Here is a 20,629-nt window from a genome sequence, read left to right as displayed (position 1 = left end):
TAGTTGTCAATTTCCTCGCATCTCTCAGTGGTAGCAATCACCTTGGGGGCTGCAGAGGAAGCTTGGTTTTTCACAATGCTGAAGAGTTCCCTAGGTCTGTTTTTGGCCCTGTCGAGTTCGGGACGGAAAAATTATGTCTTAGCATTGAGGATGTGTTTTTTGTAGTTGGATCTAGCGGATCTCAGGAGAGAGAGGTTAAAGGGGGAAGGGTTTTGCCTCCATAAGCGTTCGGTCGATCTAAGTGAACACCGCTCATTGTTGAGCTCTGGATTGAACCAGGAATTGGAGGAGTTTTTCTTTCATTTTAGTTTGGCTGGGGCAATTTGGTCAAGGACCTCAAGGATGGATTTGTTAAAGTGTTCGGTGAGGTCATTAGCATTTTGGGAGGGAGGAGAGAGTTGAAGTTGAGCTTTGACTTTGGCCTCAAGTTCGCCTGGGGGGATAAGGTGAAGATTCCTGGTCAGTTTCATCTGGTTGATGGTTTTGGGTGGAGGGGGTCGAACCGAATTGGTGATCGTAAAAACGCATAGGCCATTCAGTAATATGTGTAGGGATAGACGTTCATCTACACAATATAAACGACCAGTATCTATTGTATCTGAAGAAATTGTAAATAGCGTCAGAAATGACGAAAATGTTATTAATTCTAATATAGAATCTGGTTTTGTAGTTTCCATTGTAAACAACTATACAGAGATACAACGTAATTCTCCAAAATGTATTTTTACTATTTGTAATGTGGATTTGTCTCTTATGGTAGATTCTGGTTCGCCATGGACCATAATCACGCAAGAATATTTTCAGTGTATGTTATCCCATTCCAATAAGTTAGGAAATATGAATGAATCAGATGTTGCTGCTGTAAATTTCTCAGGTACAAAAATTGAGATAATTGGATTCTTCAATGTTGAAATTCAATTTAAATACAGGAAAGCTTACATCAAATTATATATATCCATTAAGGGTATCAATGTATTGGGATGGTTTGACCAATGGAAGTTAGGCATTGTTTTAAATCCCAGAGCAAAAGAACCAGTATCCTTGTGTGATGATAATCTTATGAATACCATTTCTGTAGTTGAATTATCCAATGATCCTACACTAAATACCAAAGGAGATAATCTTATCAAACGTTTTGACACAGTGTTTTGTGATAAGTTAGGCAAACATAAAAAATTTTCACACAATATAGTATTCAAAAAAACTCATACGCCAGTTGTACAAAAACTTAGAGGTGTTCCCATAAACATCAGAGAAGAACTCAAATCCATGCTAGATGATTTATTGAAGGAGAAAATCATTGAACCCATAGAATCATCAGAATGGGTTTCGCCCATAGTTTTGGTCAGAAAATCTGACCAAAAATTGAGATTATGTGTGGACCTAAGAGCATTGAACTCTAATATCGTAATTGATTGCCACCCTTTACCAAACATAAATGAATTTGTTTCATTATTTGATGGTGCAAAGATCTTCTCTACATTAGATTTAAGATCTGCCTACCATCAGATAGAATTAACTGAAGAATCCAGGAAACTCACGGCATTCATAACACCTCAGGGCTTGTTCCAATACATCAGAATGCCTTTTGGACTTGCGTCCGCCGCATCAGTCTTTCAAAGAGTGATGTTTCACATTTTCAGAGATATAGATAAATATGTGAAGTGCTTTCAAGATGATATTTTGGTATTCTCAAAAAACACTCAGGAACATGAAATTCATTTACAAGAAGTATGTAAAAGGTTACAGAACAATGGGTTAACCGTAAAAGCACACAAGTGCAAATTGTTTCAAGAATCAGTAGAATACTTAGGACATACTTTGTCTGGTAAAGGAGTATTCCCGAAAAAATCCAATGTAAAAGCCATTGTCAAAGCTCCTATACCAGAAAATAAGGATCAGTTATTATCTTTTGCTGGCATGTGTGAGTATTACAGTAAATTTGTAGACAATTTTGCCAATAAGATGGAACCTTTAAGAAAATTGTTGAGACATGGAGTAGAATACGTTTGGTCTGATGCCCAACAACAAGCTTTTGACGAAATCAAAAATAATATAGTTAAAGCCCCTAATCTCAAACCTTTCAGGATCAACAAGGAATGTATCATTACCGTTGATGCCAGTCAATATGGTTTAGGTGGAGTATTATCCCAAAGAGAGGGTAATGAGGAATGGAATGTAGCATTTGCTTCGAGAACTCTAAATGACTGTGAACGTAGATATGCTGTGATAGAAAAAGAATTATTAGCATGCGTTTGGGCCATTGAACATTTTAGACTTTACATTTGGGGATCAAAATTTACCTGAGGACAGATCACAAGCCTTTAGTTAATATTTTATCAGTAGGAGGAGGATGGAACTCCACAGCCAGAATTGCGAGACTAACTTCGAGACTACAAGAATATAATTTTGTTACAATCTACGTTCCTGGAAAGAAAAATGTTACAGCAGATTGTTTATCACGTTTGCCATGCAAAAGTGAGGAAGTTGGTGTTATCCAAGGAAAATTTGAAGTTAGTGAATTTGTTCTAGCTATTGAAGATGTATTACAAGGGAAATTCAAGAATGTGTCTGAGTCAGATTGGAAAGACTGTATAGAAAAAGATTCCAGATGGAAAAATTTAGTAAATTACATTCAAAATGGTTGGCCGAATAAGAACAATGTTAATTCAGAGTTAATGCCATTTTACAATGTTATGGACGAGTTAGAACTAGATTCTGGTTTTATTTTTAAATCTGGAAAATGTATACCTCCAGAAGGCATGCAAAACATTATTTTACATATTGCCCATGATACGCATCCTGGTATCTCTTCCATGAAAAGATTAGTTCGATCTGCATTTTGGTGGCCAGGGATTGACAGATTTGTTGACAAAACAGTTAGAGAGTGTCAAGAATGTGTATGTAAAGAAAGAATGTTAAAAGTATATACTCCACCTCTCAAAGTTGTTAAATGGCCTTCAGAACCATGGCAAAAGATTGCTTTTGACATATCAGGTCCTTTCAACATGTTACCTGAATCTTCGCGTTATGCTTTAGTTATAGTAGACTACCACTCCAAGTGGCCGGAGGTGAAATTTGTCCCTAAGGCTTCTACTGAAAATGTCATTAGTTTTTTAAAGAAGTTTTTTACTAGAGAAGGATGTCCTTCTATTTTAGTATCTGATAATGGAGTTCAATTAACATCAGGTGAAATGGCACAATTTCTCAAAAACTGTAACATTGTTCACAGATTTACTTCATTATATGAACCTCATGAGAATGGTCAAGTTGAGAGATTCAATCGAGTACTAAAAAATTTTGTGGTAGAATCTGTCAAATTCGGAGTTTCTTGGATAAGTGCTTTAAGGGAAAGACTATGGACATACCGTATTACACCTCACACAATTACTGAAGTACGTCCTTTTAAATTATTTAAAGGTAGAAATCCAGCCTCAAGAATGTTACCGTGGTGGCTAAAAGAGAAATTTAATCAGTTTTCTTTTGACCAAATTAATATAGATGAAGTTGCCAAACGTGTAGAAAGTAAACAGTTCAAAACAAAAGAATGGTATGACAAAAAGTGGAACACAAAAACCCAAGAATTTCAAGTGGGAGAATGGGTGAGAATCATCAGACCTGGTTTGTTGTCCAAAAGTACTAACAAGTTTAGTGACCCAATTCAGATCAAAAAGATTTTTACCAATAGTGTCATGACTCAGGATGGCAAATATTGGAATATAAAGAAATTAGCTAAATGTACAGTCATGAATGATAAAGATAAATTGTCTAATGAACCAAAAGTTTTGCTAACAGATAATTCCATTGCTCAAAGAGTAAAAGATACTAAACGTATTATCAATATTCCAAAAAGATTTGTCAATTAATGTTACTTATATTTCAAGGTTATCTATTATTCAATAATTTGTCCTTTTATTAATTCAAGACCATACAATACTATAATCATAGAAATTATTGTTGTTTAATTATTTTATTTATAAAAAAGGGAGATGTGTTATATTCTGCCTGTCACTTTAAATGTATCTTTAGGTCGCATGCTAGTGCATGAGACATAGCATGAGACATGCTTTCTTTCAAGTGTGATCTTAGTTCTAGAATTGTTATTATAAGTTGTTAGATGTACCAGCTCAGTGAAGACTTGACTGGGAACTAAGAAGGATGTCATTCGTGCTGCTGAATAAATTATACTTAAAACTATAATCTTGACTGGAGAATTACTACAGGTGGTCGGACCAGTCGATGGGAACTATGGAGGAAAGGGAGGCCATCTCATTGTTAGTAATGATAGCGTCAAGAGTTGCTCCTTTAGAGTGAGTGGGAGTGTGGCACAGTTGTTTTAGGTCATTGATGTCGAGTAGATCAGTGAGGAGGTTGACCATAGGATCGTTGTTTTTGTTCCAATGGAGGTTAAAATCTCAGAGGAAGAGGTTTTTAGAGTTGGAAAGTGAGGACTGGGTGAGAAGGTCCGACAACTCTTCAACGAAAGGAAGAGGGTCACCGGGAGGATGATAGATGTTGTGTAATCTAATTGGAGGGGAGCCTAGCACTTTAAGTTCTGCTCCGAGGTATTCAAAAGTAGAAAGATCGGGGATAGGCACAGGGGAGAGTTGGAGTTCGTTTTTATAGATTATTGCTAGACCGCCTCCAGTTTTGACAAGTCTATCTTTTCTGAGGATGGAGTAGCCAGGGGGGAAGAGTATATCAAGAATGGAAGAGGAGTGATCTTTAAGCCAAGTTTCAGTAAGAAAAGCAATGTCAATGGATTCGCTAAGGATGGTTTCTGAAGTTTCAATTGCATGTCGGACTGCCGAACAACAGTTAACCAGCATGCAATTCAAAGGTATGGGGTTGCTTGTAGGGGGAGCAGGGGTGGATTGTGGTCAATTGCAGGGGAAATCTTGGTGAAGTTGGGGAAGTTGGAATTCTGTTAGTCCCAAGGATCACGGGGATAGGAGCTTGTGGGTTCAAAGGGTCGGGAGATAAAGAGCAGGGGGGTAAGGATTACAGGTGTCAGGGAGATCAGAGGCGGGGGAGGGTCGGGGTTCAGAGGGTTCTGAGTGTATCGTTACCGAGGGGGGTAGTGTCCTGTTGCTGGGTGAATGTAGAGTAGTTTTGATCAGTGCACAGGGGACTAGAAGGATTGGGGCGGTTAAGTGAGGAGAGGGAGTTAACATCTTTTCTGAGAGAGGAGGGTTCAAACGATAGGTTAGCGAGATGGAGTTCTATGTAAATAAGCGTCTGGGGAATGAGGGAGAAGGGTATGGGGGTTGCGAGTTCAGGGGGACTCGGAGGATTATTTATGTTAGTCAAGACGAGAGGCCTGGGGAGAGGGAGGGAAGGGAGCCTGGGTGGGGGGTGTAGAGGAGAGTTCTGATTTATGGCTGAAAGGAGGGAGGTGAAGGGGGATGGGTCAGTCAATGGGGGCACAGGAGAGTCAGGAGAAGGGAAGGGAGCTCGGTGGAAGTGAGGATAGTGGACCTCCTGGTTAAGAAGAGAAAGGTCGGCTAGGGGGGAAGAAGTTGGAGCAGGTGCTTGAGTCGGAGGGAGGACAAATTGAGGGGGCTGGGAGGAAGAAGAAGATGGGAGGGGGGCTGCTGTGAGATGCTGGAGCCTCAATAGAGAGAGTAAGGGTGGTTGTGTAGGCAGTTGGTGAATCATTAGGAGGGACCGTAGTTACGGTAGGGGATAGACTGGGAATCTGTGTTTGGGAGACCTCCATGGTGTTTTCAAAATCTGTTAGAGGGGGGGTTAGAGTAGGTGACAGAGGAGGCGTAGGGTCCGATTGTGATAGGGAGGCTGATGGAAGGGGGGACTGCTGTAAGATGTTCGAGTCACAAGCAGGGGAGAGAGAAAGGGTGGATTCGAAGTCAGTTGGTGAATCACTAGGAGGGACAGTTGTTAAGTTATGGGAAAGATTGAGAGTCAGTGCTTGGGAGACTTCCATGGTGTTTTCACAGTCTGTAGGAGGGAAGGAGTAGGTGAAAGAGGAGGCGTGGGGTCAGATAGTGAATGGGAGGGTGATGGGTCAGAGGGTGATATCGAGAGTAGGTAAGTTAGGGCGCTAAAATGGAGTTCAAAGATGGTGAGATGTTTTTCTGAGGCTTGAATGAGGATGTTTCCAGATTTGAAAATGGAGATGTCTATTTCGCCACGAAAAGTAGGAGAAGGGGAGGTAGATAGTTTCAAGCCATATGGGATTTTGCATGACTTTGTGATAGGGAGGTGGTGAAGGAAGGTGCTTTTCCATTTAGAGGGGCGCTTGGAGTAGAAGATATAGTTGGTTTTTATGATAGAGGTGAGACTGCGGTAGTTATCTACGAACAGCGTTTCTTGGTGAAGAATTAGTAGTTTGTGCTTAAAGTTTTTCTTGCCATTTTTGGAGAGGTGTGGGGGATAGAGGATGGTCCAAGAGTTTGGGCCGTGCCCAGTGATAGGAGCATCCAGCGAAATTGGGGGATGCGTGAGGGGGGCATTGTTAATCTGGGAAGGGCGGGTGGGTGATTCTAGTAAGCAAAGTGCGAGTGGCCTGTCAATTAAAGGAGATCGCAATCATCTAGTACGTGGGGTAGTGTAGACCAAACTAGGATGGCCGTCACTAATAGAGGATAGACCGTTGCTCTTTTATTACCCTTGTCATTGGTGTGAGGCTCAGAGCAATGTGTACGTTCCTCTTTTATTTCAGTTAATCTCAGAGGCAGAAGAAAGTGGATTTAGGCAACTAGGAGATTTAAAATTCAAAATTCAAAAATTCAAGAATACCAAAAATAGGTATCCAGTACATCTGGAGATCATTTGGCAGCGAACAGAGGGGCACCATAGTGCAACAGAGAAACATATAGCATTTAGTATTAAGAACATTAAGGTAACGGTGAGTGCACAAAGACAGTCCACGGAGATTAGGGAGAGTCAAGGGTGCACGTAGTGCAATTAGGTTAAAGATGAGCAGCAATTCCGAGAAACAAAATGACAGATTGTCTAACAACGGGTAGGGGCCACATTATGGTGTATGACTATTATGAACATCAGAGAAATAATGAAACCAAGGTGAGGAGGGGTGGCTAGGACGGACTCAAAGATTGCATTTTGGAGTTTCGGGCCGTGATTCAGCCTCAACTACTGTGAGCAGACATTAAGAGTGAAGAAGGGCAAGATGGGTAGCTAATGGAGCTTAAAAACCCAGGGTGTGGTTGGAAAACAGATAAGTAAATTACGTTTAAGGCATGCCATATGCTACAAGAACATAGGGTCCGATTCACAGAACTAATTTAAGACAAAATCCTAAACTTACTTATTTTTTATTTATTTATTTATTTGTGCATTTTTATATAGCGCGGACTTTACCCGAAGGCGTCGGAGCGCTTCACATTAGGAACAGAAATGAAACATAATGAGAAACATTACAAAAGAACAGATTGCAAAAACATACGTTACTTACATAAGGTAATAGTGACAATTGTGAGCAAACAAAATACATGAGGCAGTAAAGGTAATAGTGACAATCGTGAGCAAACAAAATACATGAGGCAGTAAAGGTAATAGTGACAATCGTGAGCAAACAAAATACATGAGGCAGTAAAGGTAATAGTGACAATCGTGAGCAAACAAAATACTTGAGTAAAAATTGTGAGCAACCAAAAATACATGAGGTAGTCAAAAGTGCACAAGAGGAAAGTGACAAGTGTGCAGTTATAAGAGAAAACAGAGTATAATTTGAGGTATAGTACTGCAATAAGTGCTAGACACTCAGGCACAAAAACAAACGTTACGTGGGCAAGGTGGCACTTGTGCTTACTACTTTTGGTATTCACAGAAGTTAGGATTTTGGCTTAAGTCTGTCTTAAGACAAACTTAAGACAAAATCCTAACTCTGCGAATACCAAAAGTAGTAAGTTTAGGATTTTGTCTTAAGTTAGTTCTGTGAATCGGGCCCATAGATCGGAAATAAAATGAATAAAATTGTGTGAGAAAGTAAGGGCTGCAGTTATAATTACAGAACCCGTTACAGTAACAATTTCGTACGACTAGAGGGCCGGGGCGTGACGCCATGGTGACATATGGAACATGACTTTAAGTATTAAACACTCATAGGGTAGAGAGTATCAGCATACATACCAGAGGGCCAACAAGATGCTCACAATTGATGTTAATGTAATGATTTGGAGGAAAAGTTCAACAATATATATAGAATACAAACTCTGTCACAAATGCCTTCATGTAGCTAAACTGGGAGTAATATCCAGACAGAATTCTGGGCGTGGAGCAGGAAGGAGGCGAAATCATGGCTAACACGGTTTAAGATTGTTTGACTGGCAGATGTATGAAAAGAGGCCAGTAGATGGCGCTGATGCCTCATGATTATTCTTGCTTTGCTCTTACAACAGTGAGCAATGTTTTCGAAGCCTGGAAACCAGGGGCCTCATTTATGAGGGCTTGCGTCAGTTTTGCGCTTCTGATGCGTCACTTTTTGTGACGCATCGGCGGCGTAAAACATGCCTCCTGTTGCGCACTATTTACAAAGTGACGCATCTAAGCAGGTGCGCCACTTTGTAAACCCCACGATACACAAAAAGGTGTAGGGTCCAACTACTGGTCAGCCTAGACCTCAAATAGTTGCAAAACAGAACAAAATGGCTGATCAGGATGATTAATGTCAAAATTTGGAACTACACAACCAAAGCATGCAGTGTAGCCACGGGATTAATTAATACCCAACAAATTTAATACATTTTCAAAAAATGATTTTGTATTATGACACAAAAAGCACATGACATCAAAGACACTCCATCATAACAGTTAGTGCAAAAACATAGCAGAATATATACAGATATATACAACTATATGGCGACGGAGTAACCATACATTAAAGGAAAAAGAAATTATCAGAATCTTATGGTGACACCAACAATACTCTATACACTTGGTTGAATGACCAATAAATTGCAATTTACACACATTCATAGCAATTAATAAAAAACAAACAACAAAAGCCAGTCCTTTAGTAACAAAAACCTGTGAAACAGGCGGAACTTAGATGGAATAGCCTGCCTGTCACATGACACCTGTGATTAATAGTTTTCAAGAAGTTGCAGACAGGGCCCACGTGAGTGGTCTAAGTATATCCCTAGCTGCACCCTTTGGTTTTTAACACAGGCTGGCTAACACAGGACACCTGGCTGACCGGACCGGCAGGCAAGCACGACTTTGTTTCAGAGCAACTGAGGGCTCCGACTCACAGCGAGAGATCCATTCCCGCTGAGCCGCTCGGAACGTCTAACTGAACTTCCCCGCCCTACCGTGCATTTTTCAGTGCAGCCTCCTATATACACATGCATTTAAAGCAAGCAGGATGAAGAGAATACGAGGCTGTAACAGATAATTAAGTCTACCCAGGGCGCCTCGGATCTAGGCATCTCGGACACCGATTCCAGAAACAACTGAGTGGTTTTGTCGACTTCTCTCCACGCAGCCCTTGTGTAGGCTGAGAAGGTACATCTTTACCCAGTCCTTGTCCTGAGGAGAACCTAGACTCAATAAGGTTCGAAACGCGTTGACCCCCAGCCTGTGTTAAAAACCAAAGGGTGCAGCTAGGGATATACTTAGACCACTCACGTGGGCCCTGTCTGCAACTTCTTGAAAACTATTAATCACAGGTGTCATGTGACAGGCAGGCTATTCCATCTAAGTTCCGCTTGTTTCACAGGTTTTTGTTACTAAAGGACTGGCTTTTGTTGTTTGTTTTTTATTAATTGCTATGAATGTGTGTAAATTGCAATTTATTGGTCATTCAACCAAGTGTATAGAGTATTGTTGGTGTCACCATAAGATTCTGATAATTTCTTTTTCCTTTAATGTATGGTTACTCCGTCGCCATATAGTTGTATATATCTGTATATATTCTGCTATGTTTTTGCACTAACTGTTATGATGGAGTGTCTTTGATGTCATGTGCTTTTTGTGTCATAATACAAAATCATTTTTTGAAAATGTATTAAATTTGTTGGGTATTAATTAATCCCGTGGCTACACTGCATGCTCTGGTTGTGTAGTTCCAAATTTTGACATTAATCATCCTGATCAGCCATTTTGTTCTGTTTTGCAACTTTGTAAACCCCTGCGCTACATTATACCTTCGTCAGGTATAATGTATGCAGGGGGGGGCGTTCCCCCGCATAAAGCTTCATAGAAGTGACACAGTGAAATCTATGAGATTTCACTGCGTCACTTCTAGGACGCTGTTGCATCAAAAACTTGCACCTGCCTCATGGCAGGCGTAAGACTGACGCAAGCCCTTTCACATGGGGCTTGCCCCATGTGAAAGGACGCATTGCTGGAGTTGCGTCACTTTTGTGACACACTCCATCAATGCGTCACTTTTGCTCCATACAGATACGTCAGAAATACTGACGTATCTGTAACTCCTTGCGACATGATGCGTCATACATTAAATATGACGCCTCAGGTATGTCCCAAGTAGTGCGCACTGAGAAGTGACGCATCACTGCTTTCACGCAGCGATGCGTCATTTCTCATAAATGAGACCCCAGATGTTTAGGTGTTGGGGACGCTGAAGAATTATTGAAGGGTGAGCCTCATAATTGGTGACCCGCTGCTTATGAGCTGCTCTGTGAAAAAGATTCTTCAGCGCAGGGTGTTCCATTTGTATAGAACCGTACAGCGGCCGTGTATCACCTGTAGGACGAAGGAGGCATGAGTCTAAGGAACTTTAAAGACCGAGGGCCTGATTCACAGACTGCATGTTGTAGTACGTTTTGTGGCAGTTCAAAATGTAAAACAACGTACTACAAAATGTACGTTTTACCTATACTTATGCGTGTGGACTGCCCCATCCCGACTACAGTTTCTCCGCAGTCGTAAACTTACTATCAACTTGCAGTTTGTGAATAGCAAGAACATTGTAAGTTTACACAAAAGAGTCACTTTACCTTTGTAGAGTTTGTGAATACTAAAAGTAGTAAACTTACTCCAAAGTATTAAATGAATTAAAAGTGTAGGTTACCGTTGTGACCAGGCCCAGCATGTTGTGCAAAACGTATTACGTTGTAAGTGGGAGGACAGCCGCCTAAGGAGCTCAGACTAGAGGCTGTGTTCGAAATCTAACCTCCTCATGGTCAGTTTGTTGATCAGTGGTCTGGTGACTGGAGGGGGGCATGAGAGTTTGTGTCCTGGTGCTCAGCAGCGGGAATCTGACCTCAGTTACCCTTTGAGATCAGTTATTGCAGTTCAGAGCTGGGGTAGAAGTCCCTGCCAGCCTACTTGGCGAAAAGTGATGATGCTTCAGCATCAGGACAGGGATGGGACCAGGAGGTAGAGAGCGAGAGGTTGAGGTATTTAACTCCAGAGAAGGAGGGCATTCACTGCTTGATGACTGATAGTCAGTCAGAGATTCCCATTCAGAGGGAGGGGGGGAGAATTGGAATGAGGTCACTTGAGCACTGTGGGCCCGATTCACAGAACTAACTTAGGACAAAATCCTAAACTTACTACCATTTTGGTATTCACAGAAGGCACTCAGGGGCATATTATCAAGGGGGTTTATCTCCGCTTTTTTGGCTTTAAAAGCCAAGAAAGCGGAGATAAAATTATCTCCCTATTACCAAGCTGTCGCTAACACCAGTTAGCGACAGCTAGTAGGAGATAGCGACCATCTTGGGCCCCGCTTTGCATGTCAGTGATATTTATCACTAATGACATGCAAAGTGGGCGTGCCAAGATGTTAGCGACTGGAAACAGTCGCTAACATCGCTATCTCCTATTACCAACTTTTGGAGATATTCGCGCTAAGCGCGAATATCTCCAAAAGCTAACACCTGCCCTGAGCAGTTCTTCACCATGTTATCCAATGGGAGGTGGATAACATGGCTAAGAGCATTTGCTCGATAATGCATGAATATCGCTGACTTTTCAGCGATATTCATGCATTGCGGCCGTTTTTTATCGCATTAGCGATAAACCTTGCTAATAGCAAGGTTTATCTGTGATAAAAACCGCCGATGTGCGGCGATAATTTTTGTCTCTAAACAAGTTAGAGACAAAAATTATCGCTAGTTGTTGGTAATATGCCCCTAATTTCGGTATTCACCGAAGTTAGGACTCCTAAATGCCTTCTGTGAATACCGAAAGTCTTAAAGTTAGGATTTTTCTCAGTTTAGGACTCCTAACTGTACTACTCCTAAACTGAGAAAAATTAAATTTTTAAGACTTTCGATATTCACAGAAGGTATTTAGGAGTCCTAACTTCTGTGAATACCGAAATGAGTAAGTGTCTTCTGTGAATACCAAAATGGTAGTACGTTTAGGATGTTGTCTTAAGTTAGTTCTGTGAATCGGGCCCTTAGACCCGAAGTGACATCAGAGATGCTCATGTGTAGAGAGAGAAGATGCTGGTACCCAAGACTGAACCTCCAGGGACTCCTTCTGATAGGGGTGGGGTCAGAGGTCATGGGAGCACCAGACACAGGCATAAAGTGGGTGCTCTGATGGGACGAGAACCAATGCAGTCACTGCTGGTCATGTCTAGAGGCCCAAGAGTGGCTAGCATGGCGGGGGCGACTGCGTTAAACACCAAGAGAAGTTCAAATGATAAGGGAGGGTGGAGAGGCGGTGGTCAGCAGTCAGAAAGTTGGAGTCATGAAGTAGAGCTGACTCTGTGATGCTGACTGCAACAAGAGATTCAGCTGTTGGGTAGGTTATGACTTTGTTCCAGGTCTGGGGTATCCAGATGTTACTGGACAGGATCTCTCTTGTGTGCTGTCAATTGCCACTGGTGTGCCAGGGCTCTGGGTACTGTCACCTGTAGTGGTGCGCCCCCTAGGGGTGTCTGCTAGATCCCTGGGGGAGAGGTTCTGAAGAGACTCTGTCACTGCACCTCAACGTGCCCTTCTCTGAGGACGCCCCCAGCTGCACTCCACTCACAGATGCCAAGGTACCTGCAGGTCAGTTGACCTCTCTTGTGCTCCAGAGAGGGTCTGGGTCCCATGTGTGGGTGACAGGACCTGTCTTCCCTCTGGCCATGTTTATTGAGGGGTTTGGAAACAATCTAAGCTCCTAGGGCCCGATTCACAGAATGAACTTAAGACTCAATCCTAAACTTACTACTATTTTGGTATTCACAGAATGAACTTACAACTTTTGGTATTCACAGAAGTTAGGATTTTGTCTTAAATTTGTCTTAAGACAAACTTAAGACAAACTTAATACAGACTTAAGACAGACTTAAGACAACATCCTAACTTCTGGGAATACCAAAAGTAGTAAGTTCATTCTGTGAATGCCAAAAAGTTGTAAGTTTAGGATTGAGTCTTAAATTCATTCTGTGAATCAGGACCCTGGTGTTTGAGGACTGAGTTCAACCTTCTCAAGGTGGACGGATAGAGCATTGTACTCCAACTGCCTCCTGGCATCAGGTGGCTCCCCTGAAAGATTCACAACATTACACTAGGGGAGAGGAGGCTCACTGAGGCGCACAGCAATCTGATTGGACAATGAAGTTGACCTTGCTCAGGGCAGCCTGTCATTGGTGGGGTGTCCAGAGCCCTGCAACCAGTGCAGCTCTCTGCTCCCACACATCGAGGGAGAGAGGAGGGGGCGCGGCTTCGCTGTAGACCTGGTGACTTACCTCAGACACCAAACCCTGCAGCGTGTCCTGGGACAGGCTGGACCTCACAGCAGTGGTGGGGCTACTCTTCTGCAATCTACATGTGAGAGGCCCATGGGCCACTCACGTCCTTCATCCTGCACACGCTGCTGCCCAAGTTCACAGGGAAATAGCCAGGACGGGTTCCCAAAGCAAGCGCCTTGAGACCTTGCGGTGATAAGGCGCTATATAAGAACCTTTGACATTGACATTGACACAAACCCGCCTTGCACCAGTGCAGACCACAGGATTCTGTAGTAACTTCATGAAATGAAATGAATACGTATTTGTATAGCGCACGACTACCCCGAGGCATCTCGGCGCTTGTACGAATACCGCTGAGGAACCCTTCCTGGCTTTTTCCTGTGAAATGTCCACTCCTGGGCACCCCCAAGGTGAAGCCAGGCATCCCAGCGCTGTTGGGGCCATTGTGGAGATTAAGCGAGCTATTGCCCAGAGTGGGACTCATGATTAGAATAGGCACCGAGGCGAGAATTATCAGGTCCGAGGAAATTGAGCCCAAGACCCGCCGAGGCGGGAATTGAAACCTGGTCCCGGGCTAGACCTCTGCATCAGGGTCTGCCGCTCTAACCATTGAGCCACACTTCTCCACTTCATCCTTCCCTTCCCTGTCAAAGAGGGACCAATGAGAACCTCTTACCTGTTTTAGTGATGGGGGAAGGTCGTCCATCCCACAAGGGATCCACAGACCCAGAGTCTGCTGAACTGGTGCCTTCACCCACTCATCATCACCTCAGACTGACATTCACTTCACCACTGGATCCAAGCCTTCTGTGGTCCTCGACTCTCCAAAGGGTGGCTCCCTGTCCTCCAGGTGTTTGGGAGGCCCAGTTGCCTCAGCCCCCCCCCGACAGGGCTTGGGTTCTGTCATGACCAGCAGCAACCCCGGTGCAGTCGTTCCTTTCTAACTCTTCACGACTGTGGCCTCTTGTCCTACAGTCTTTGCTCAGCCCCCCAGGGCCCAGTACTTATCACCCATGGCCACAACTGCACCCTGCCACCTGATCACTTGGGGTGGAGGCCACCCCAAGTTAGGACAGAGTTCAAGGGTCGACGTGGTAGGGTAGGCATTTCTTGATTCTTTACATGCTCTAGTATTTCTTCACCTACAGGGAGTAAGGAGGGGCCGGCTTCTATGATTTGGTTCAAAGTGGATCTTTGGTGCAAAGTGTGAGACGTATTGTTCCTGATGGATACTTCTAATCGCAGATTCCTCACCTTAGATTATCCCCCCAGGAGCCAGATGAGATGCTGAGGTTTTTTGCCGCTGCGCTCCTGCGTGCCACTAGTGGCATAACGGACTCTACGTTTCCTCCAAACCGCCCCAGTAGTAGTGGACCAGAGCCGCAAAGAAGGACCATCATTGCATGCTGATGTCAATTCAATTCTTTCTGCTCCCGACTTTCTCAATTTTCTGACTCCAAACTTTTCTACAATGCTCTAGGGAGCGACGTCTCCACTGAAAATGATAGGTTTCAAGCCAGGCCACGACTACAGGAAACAGGCGTGGGTCACGGATCTGGACTTAGTGTGCCTTTGGAGCCTGAGCTCAGGATATGAGTCCTAGTCATGTGACACGTGTGTCCTAATGCACCCAAAGGCTATTCGAGACCCAGAAGTGACGTATGTCACTGAACACAGCAAGAAGTCATGGCCCTCGCGCGGATCCTGGTCCACTCCAGGCTGCAGACCTGGTCTCGGTTCCGGGGACATTCCTGTGACCGGTCCACTCCGGCTCGCCTTCACCTGGTAAGTCGAAGTCCAAGTCAAATCATAAACATACAAAATGAGAGGTTGGATTCAGCCACGTCCCTGCATTCTGAGTCCAAGAGAAGGCGCAAAGGTGTTGAGATGTCAGTCCGACTCCACTGAGGTCACCCGCTACAGAGCCAATTCCTCAGTTGATTCCGATGCACCCTGAGTTTTCTGGGCCGTCATCGACCCCGCAGCAGATCGAGACCATCAAAGAAGCCAGGCTGAACATTTCCAGTAGACTGCCAGCTTTCTCTGGTGGCCTTTGGGGCCCAAGGCTCCACACACTCCTCCAGCTGGGTTAAGGCTGCAGGTCCACCCCTGGCTCTACTGTTCTAATCAATGCGTGAAGAAGCTGGAAATGTTGTCCCCCTTCTCGAAGCGCGCATGTCGGAGTATGGGGAGGTGAAGGTTCCAGCTGTGACAGCTGCAAAATGGAAGATGGAGGATGGAGGCTGGAGGCTGGAGGCTGCAAACTGGAGGCTGCAAACTGGAAGCTGGAAGCTGGAGGCTGGAGGCTGGAGGCTGGAAGCTGGAGGCTGGAGGCTGGAGGCTGGAAGCTGGAGGCTGGAGGCTGGAAGCTGGAGGCTGCAAACTGGAGGCTGCAAACTGGAAGCTGGAAGCTGGAGGCTGGAGGCTGGAGGCTGGAGGCTGGAAGCTGGAGGCTGGAGGCTGGAGGCTGGAGGCTGGATTCTGGAAGCTGGAGGCTGGAGGCTGGAAGCTGGAGGCTGCAAACTGGAGGCTGCAAACTGGAAGCTGGAAGCTGGAGGCTGGAGGCTGGAGGCTGGAGGCTGGAAGCTGGAGGCTGGAGGCTGGAGGCTGGAGGCTGGAAGCTGGAGGCTGGAGGCTGGAGGCTGGAGGCTGGAAGCTGGAGGCTGGAGGCTGGAAGCTGGAGGCTGGAAGCTGGAGGCTGGAGGCTGGAAGCTGGAGGCTGGAGGCTGGAGGCTGGAGGCTGGAGGCTGGAAGCTGGAGGCTGGAGGCTGGAGGCTGGAGGCTGGAAGCTGGAGGCTGGAGGCTGGAGGCTGGAAGCTGGAGGCTGGAGGCTGGAGGCTGGAGGCTGGAGGCTGGAAGCTGGAGGCTGGAGGCTGGAAGCTGGAGGCTGCAAACTGGAGGCTGCAAACTGGAAGCTGGAAGCTGGAGGCTGGAGGCTGGAGGCTGGAGGCTGGAAGCTGGAGGCTGGAGGCTGGAGGCTGGAGGCTGGAAGCTGGAGGCTGGAGGCTGGAGGCTGGAAGCTGGAGGCTGGAGGCTGGAGGCTGGAGGCTGGAAGCTGGAGGCTGGAGGCTGGAGGCTGGAGGCTGGAAGCTGGAGGCTGGAGGCTGGAGGCTGGAGGCTGGAAGCTGGAGGCTGGAGGCTGGAAGCTGGAGGCTGGAAGCTGGAGGCTGCAAACTGGAGGCTGCAAACTGGAAGCTGGAGGCTGGAGGCTGGAGGCTGGAGGCTGGAGGCTGGAGGCTGGAGGCTGGAGGCTGGAGGCAGGAAGCTGGAGGCTGGAGGCTGGAGGCTGGAGGCTGGAGGCTGGAGGCTGGAGGCTGGAGGCTGGAAGCTGGAGGCTGGAGGCTGGAGGCTGGAGGCTGGAAGCTGGAGGCTGGAGGCTGGAGGCTGGAGGCTGGAGGCTGGAGGCTGCCCTACACGGTTGGCGTCTTCTTACTACTTGATACTTCTTCAAGGCACTCCCTGGGTGACGATTCAGTTCAGGAGACTTCATCATAACAATTTTCCATCCTTTGGGACGCGCCAGGACACTCTTGAGTAGCAGTGCGCGATATATAAATACCTTTATAACATATAACATTATGGGGTCAACAGGGACTCCTGTCCAGACGTCCACCCTGGTCCTATGATTCACACCGGTTCCCAACGCCCGATGGCGGTGCTGGTGCCGCAGGATGATCCGGAGATGACACCGATGACAGAACCTGAATCTACAGATCCTGAATTGCCAGAGCCTGATTGTTGCCGCGCTTTGAGACACGAAGGTGTCTTCCATGGTCCTGCACCCTGTCCCTCACCCCGAACCTCTACTGCACAGCAGCTGCAACAAAGACTCTATTACATTCATGGCTTTGTAAGATGTAGATGCCAGCATTTGTAAAGCGCACAGCTACCTCCGGAGAGGTGTCCCGGCGCTGGGGGCCGTCGGGAAGATGAAGCGAGCTATTGCCCAGAGTCACATGGTGCTGGGCTAACCTGCTATTGCTCAGAGTCACATGGTGCTGGGCTAACCTGCTATTGCCCAGAGTCACATGGTGCTGGGCTAACCTGCTATTGCCCAGAGTCACACGGTGCTGGGCTAACTTGCTATTGCCCAGAGTCACGTGGTGCTGGGCTAACCTGCTATTGCCCAGAGTCACGTGGTGCTGGGCTAACCTGCTATTGCCCAGAGTCACATGGTGCTGGGCTAACCTGCCGCCGTAGCCGGGGATCGCACCGTCAACCCTGTGGTCCGGAGTCAGCCACCCTGGCCGCTGCGCCACACCTCTTCCACGCCTATCATGCCTCTCAACGGGGGCCAGAGGGGGTGCACCCTGGTATATTTATAATGATGATGGTCAGGAGGATGGCTGGCTCCCCCCTGATGACACTGATGGTGCCTTGTATCTTGATTTTCAAAACGCCAGTGAACTTGACACCTCCCCTGAGACAGGGCTTGACCCCTCCCCTGAGACAGGGCTTGACACCTCCCCTGAGACAGGGCTTGACCCCTCCCCTGAGTCAGGGCTTGACCCCTCCCCTGAGACAGGGCTTGACCCCTCCCCTGAGTCAGGGCTTGACCCCTCCCCTGAGACAGAGCTTGACACCTCCCCTGAGACAGGGCTTGACACCTCCCCTGAGTCAGGGCTTGACCCCTCCCCTGAGACAGAGCTTGACCCCTCCCCTGAGACAGGGCTTGACACCTCCCCTGAGACAGGGCTTGACCCCTCCCCTGAGACAGAGCTTGACCCCTCCCCTGAGTCAGGGCTTGACACCTCCCCTGAGACAGGGCTTGACCCCTCCCCTGAGACAGGGCTTGACACCTCCCCTGAGACAGGGCTTGACACCTCCCCTGAGACAGAGCTTGACCCCTCCCCTGAGACAGGGCTTGACACCTCCCCTGAGACAGGGCTTGACACCTCCCCTGAGACAGGGCGGACCCCTCCCCTGAGTCAGGGCTTGACCCCTCCCCTGAGACAGAGCTTGACCCCTCCCCTGAGACAGGGCTTGACCCCTCCCCTGAGACAGGGCTTGACCCCTCCCCTGAGACAGGGCTTGACCCCTCCCCTGAGACAGGGCTTGACCCCTCCCCTGAGACAGGGCTTGACCCCTCCCCTGAGTCAGGGCTTGATTCACCACATGGACCACGAAGGGATAAAAGTGCATTTTTTTTGTGGTGGCTTCGAGGGCCGCAGAAGCGCTAGAATCACAGCTGCCTCCACTGAGACTAATACGAATTATTATGACAGGAATTCTGCAGCCTGGGCCAGGACCAGCCGAGCCCTGACTTCCATTTAATGACCCCCTCATGCATACTCGAGGATACTGTGAAAAATGCACCTTTTTGGCACGGTTACCCTATTTTTATCTGAACTCGATTAATGGTTTTAGAATGTGCATACGTGGGCACCTCTGTTCCGTGCCCTGTGCACGTGCTCTGACCTCTATAACATGCAGCAATTGGATGATCCATGAGGGACGTAGTCAACATTTCTGTAATGCCATAAAATAAGGTGTAGAATTACACCCATGCGTGACAAGTGAACCGTCACCTGTGGATTGCGGCGCTGATTGTGCCAACGTCTAGTGTGATAAAAGTAGTTTGACTGCTGCAGTGTAAACCCGCAGTGCGTCCTGGTGAAAAAAAAAACTTTTTAACAGGTAAAACCCTCCTTATAAATATTAAGGGGCAGATTTAGAAGCCCCTTCCGCCTCTTTTACGCCACCGTTGTGTCACTTTTGTGACGCAGCGGCGGCGCAAAAGATGCGCCATGGTGCGGAGTATTTACAACGTGACGCATCTCCCAGATGCGTCACGTTGTAAAGCCCTGCATCAGAAGGAGACGTTCCATCGCAGGGGGGGCGTTCCGGCGCAGGAACGCCTCCCAAAAGTGGCTGAGTGAAATCTACAAGATTTCACTCAGCCACGTTTAGGCCCACGCTGCGTCAAAAACCTGCGCCTGCTTGAAGCAGGCGTATGGATTGACGCAGAATTGTGGAGATTGGGCCCCCGGAGCATTGCTGGAGCTGAATCGCGCTTGCGACGCAACTCCAGCAATGCGCCGCTTTTACGGCACAGATGCGTGACGCATCTGTGCCGTTTTTGCCCCATGGTCCGCCGCATTGTAAATGCGGCGCATCCAGGGTGGCGGAGCTGCGGCGCACAATAACTGGTGCATCCCTGCCGATATGCAGGGATGCCCCTAAGTATGCCTGTGTAGACGTTGCTTCCCACAAGGTAGGGTGCATGGTATTTAAAATAAATATCACACATCCCACATGCACGTGCACGTGCACATGAGTCCAAGTTTAGCGTGTGCAAAGCCTTTTGCTTTATTTGAAAATCCCACTGCGCGTGGCGTTTTGGGCCTGTTTGCAGTAAGGCAAACAGGAAATGCTGAAAAAGTGGCTAGGGTTGCCCCCAGGAACGTTTACCCCATTGGTTAGAAAGTGCCCAGAAGTCATCCCGACCCATGAGCTAGTGTTGGATCTCCAAGGACCATAATGCTTTGCGGCTCCAGGAACCTAAAAAAGCTGAAGAGACATTACTGTGAAGAATCCCAGCTGACCAGGGGCAGCTAAAACTTGACTGGACTTTACTCTCCGCCTGACACCCCTTTGACTCTAAGGGGCATATGTATCATCCTTTTTTAAGTCGCAAACGCTGCGATTCACAAAAAAAAGCAGCGTTTGCGACGAAAAAAACAGAAAATGCGATGTATGGTTAAAATCGCATCGCAAAATTAAGGAATCGCAAAATTTGCGATTCCTTAATTTTGCGTCAGCATTTAAGGAATCGCAAATTGCGATTCTGTAAATGCTATGTATGAAGCACCCAAGTTGTGGGATTCAAATGCACTTTTTGGCATGTGTAAAGGTGCCATGTGGCGCACATACATGCCCTTTTTGGCATGTATGTGCGCCATATGTGCACACACGTACATTTGAGGGGTGCATCAGGGTGTCCTTATGACAACCATGCACCCTTGAAATTATTCTCAATTTGCGATTCTC

This window comes from Lissotriton helveticus, chromosome 1_1 (assembly GCF_964261635.1).
Source record: "Lissotriton helveticus chromosome 1_1, aLisHel1.1, whole genome shotgun sequence".
Taxonomy (NCBI): Eukaryota; Metazoa; Chordata; class Amphibia; order Caudata; family Salamandridae; genus Lissotriton; species Lissotriton helveticus.
The sequence above is the reverse complement of the archived record's forward strand: the minus strand, read 5'-3'. Positions refer to the sequence as shown.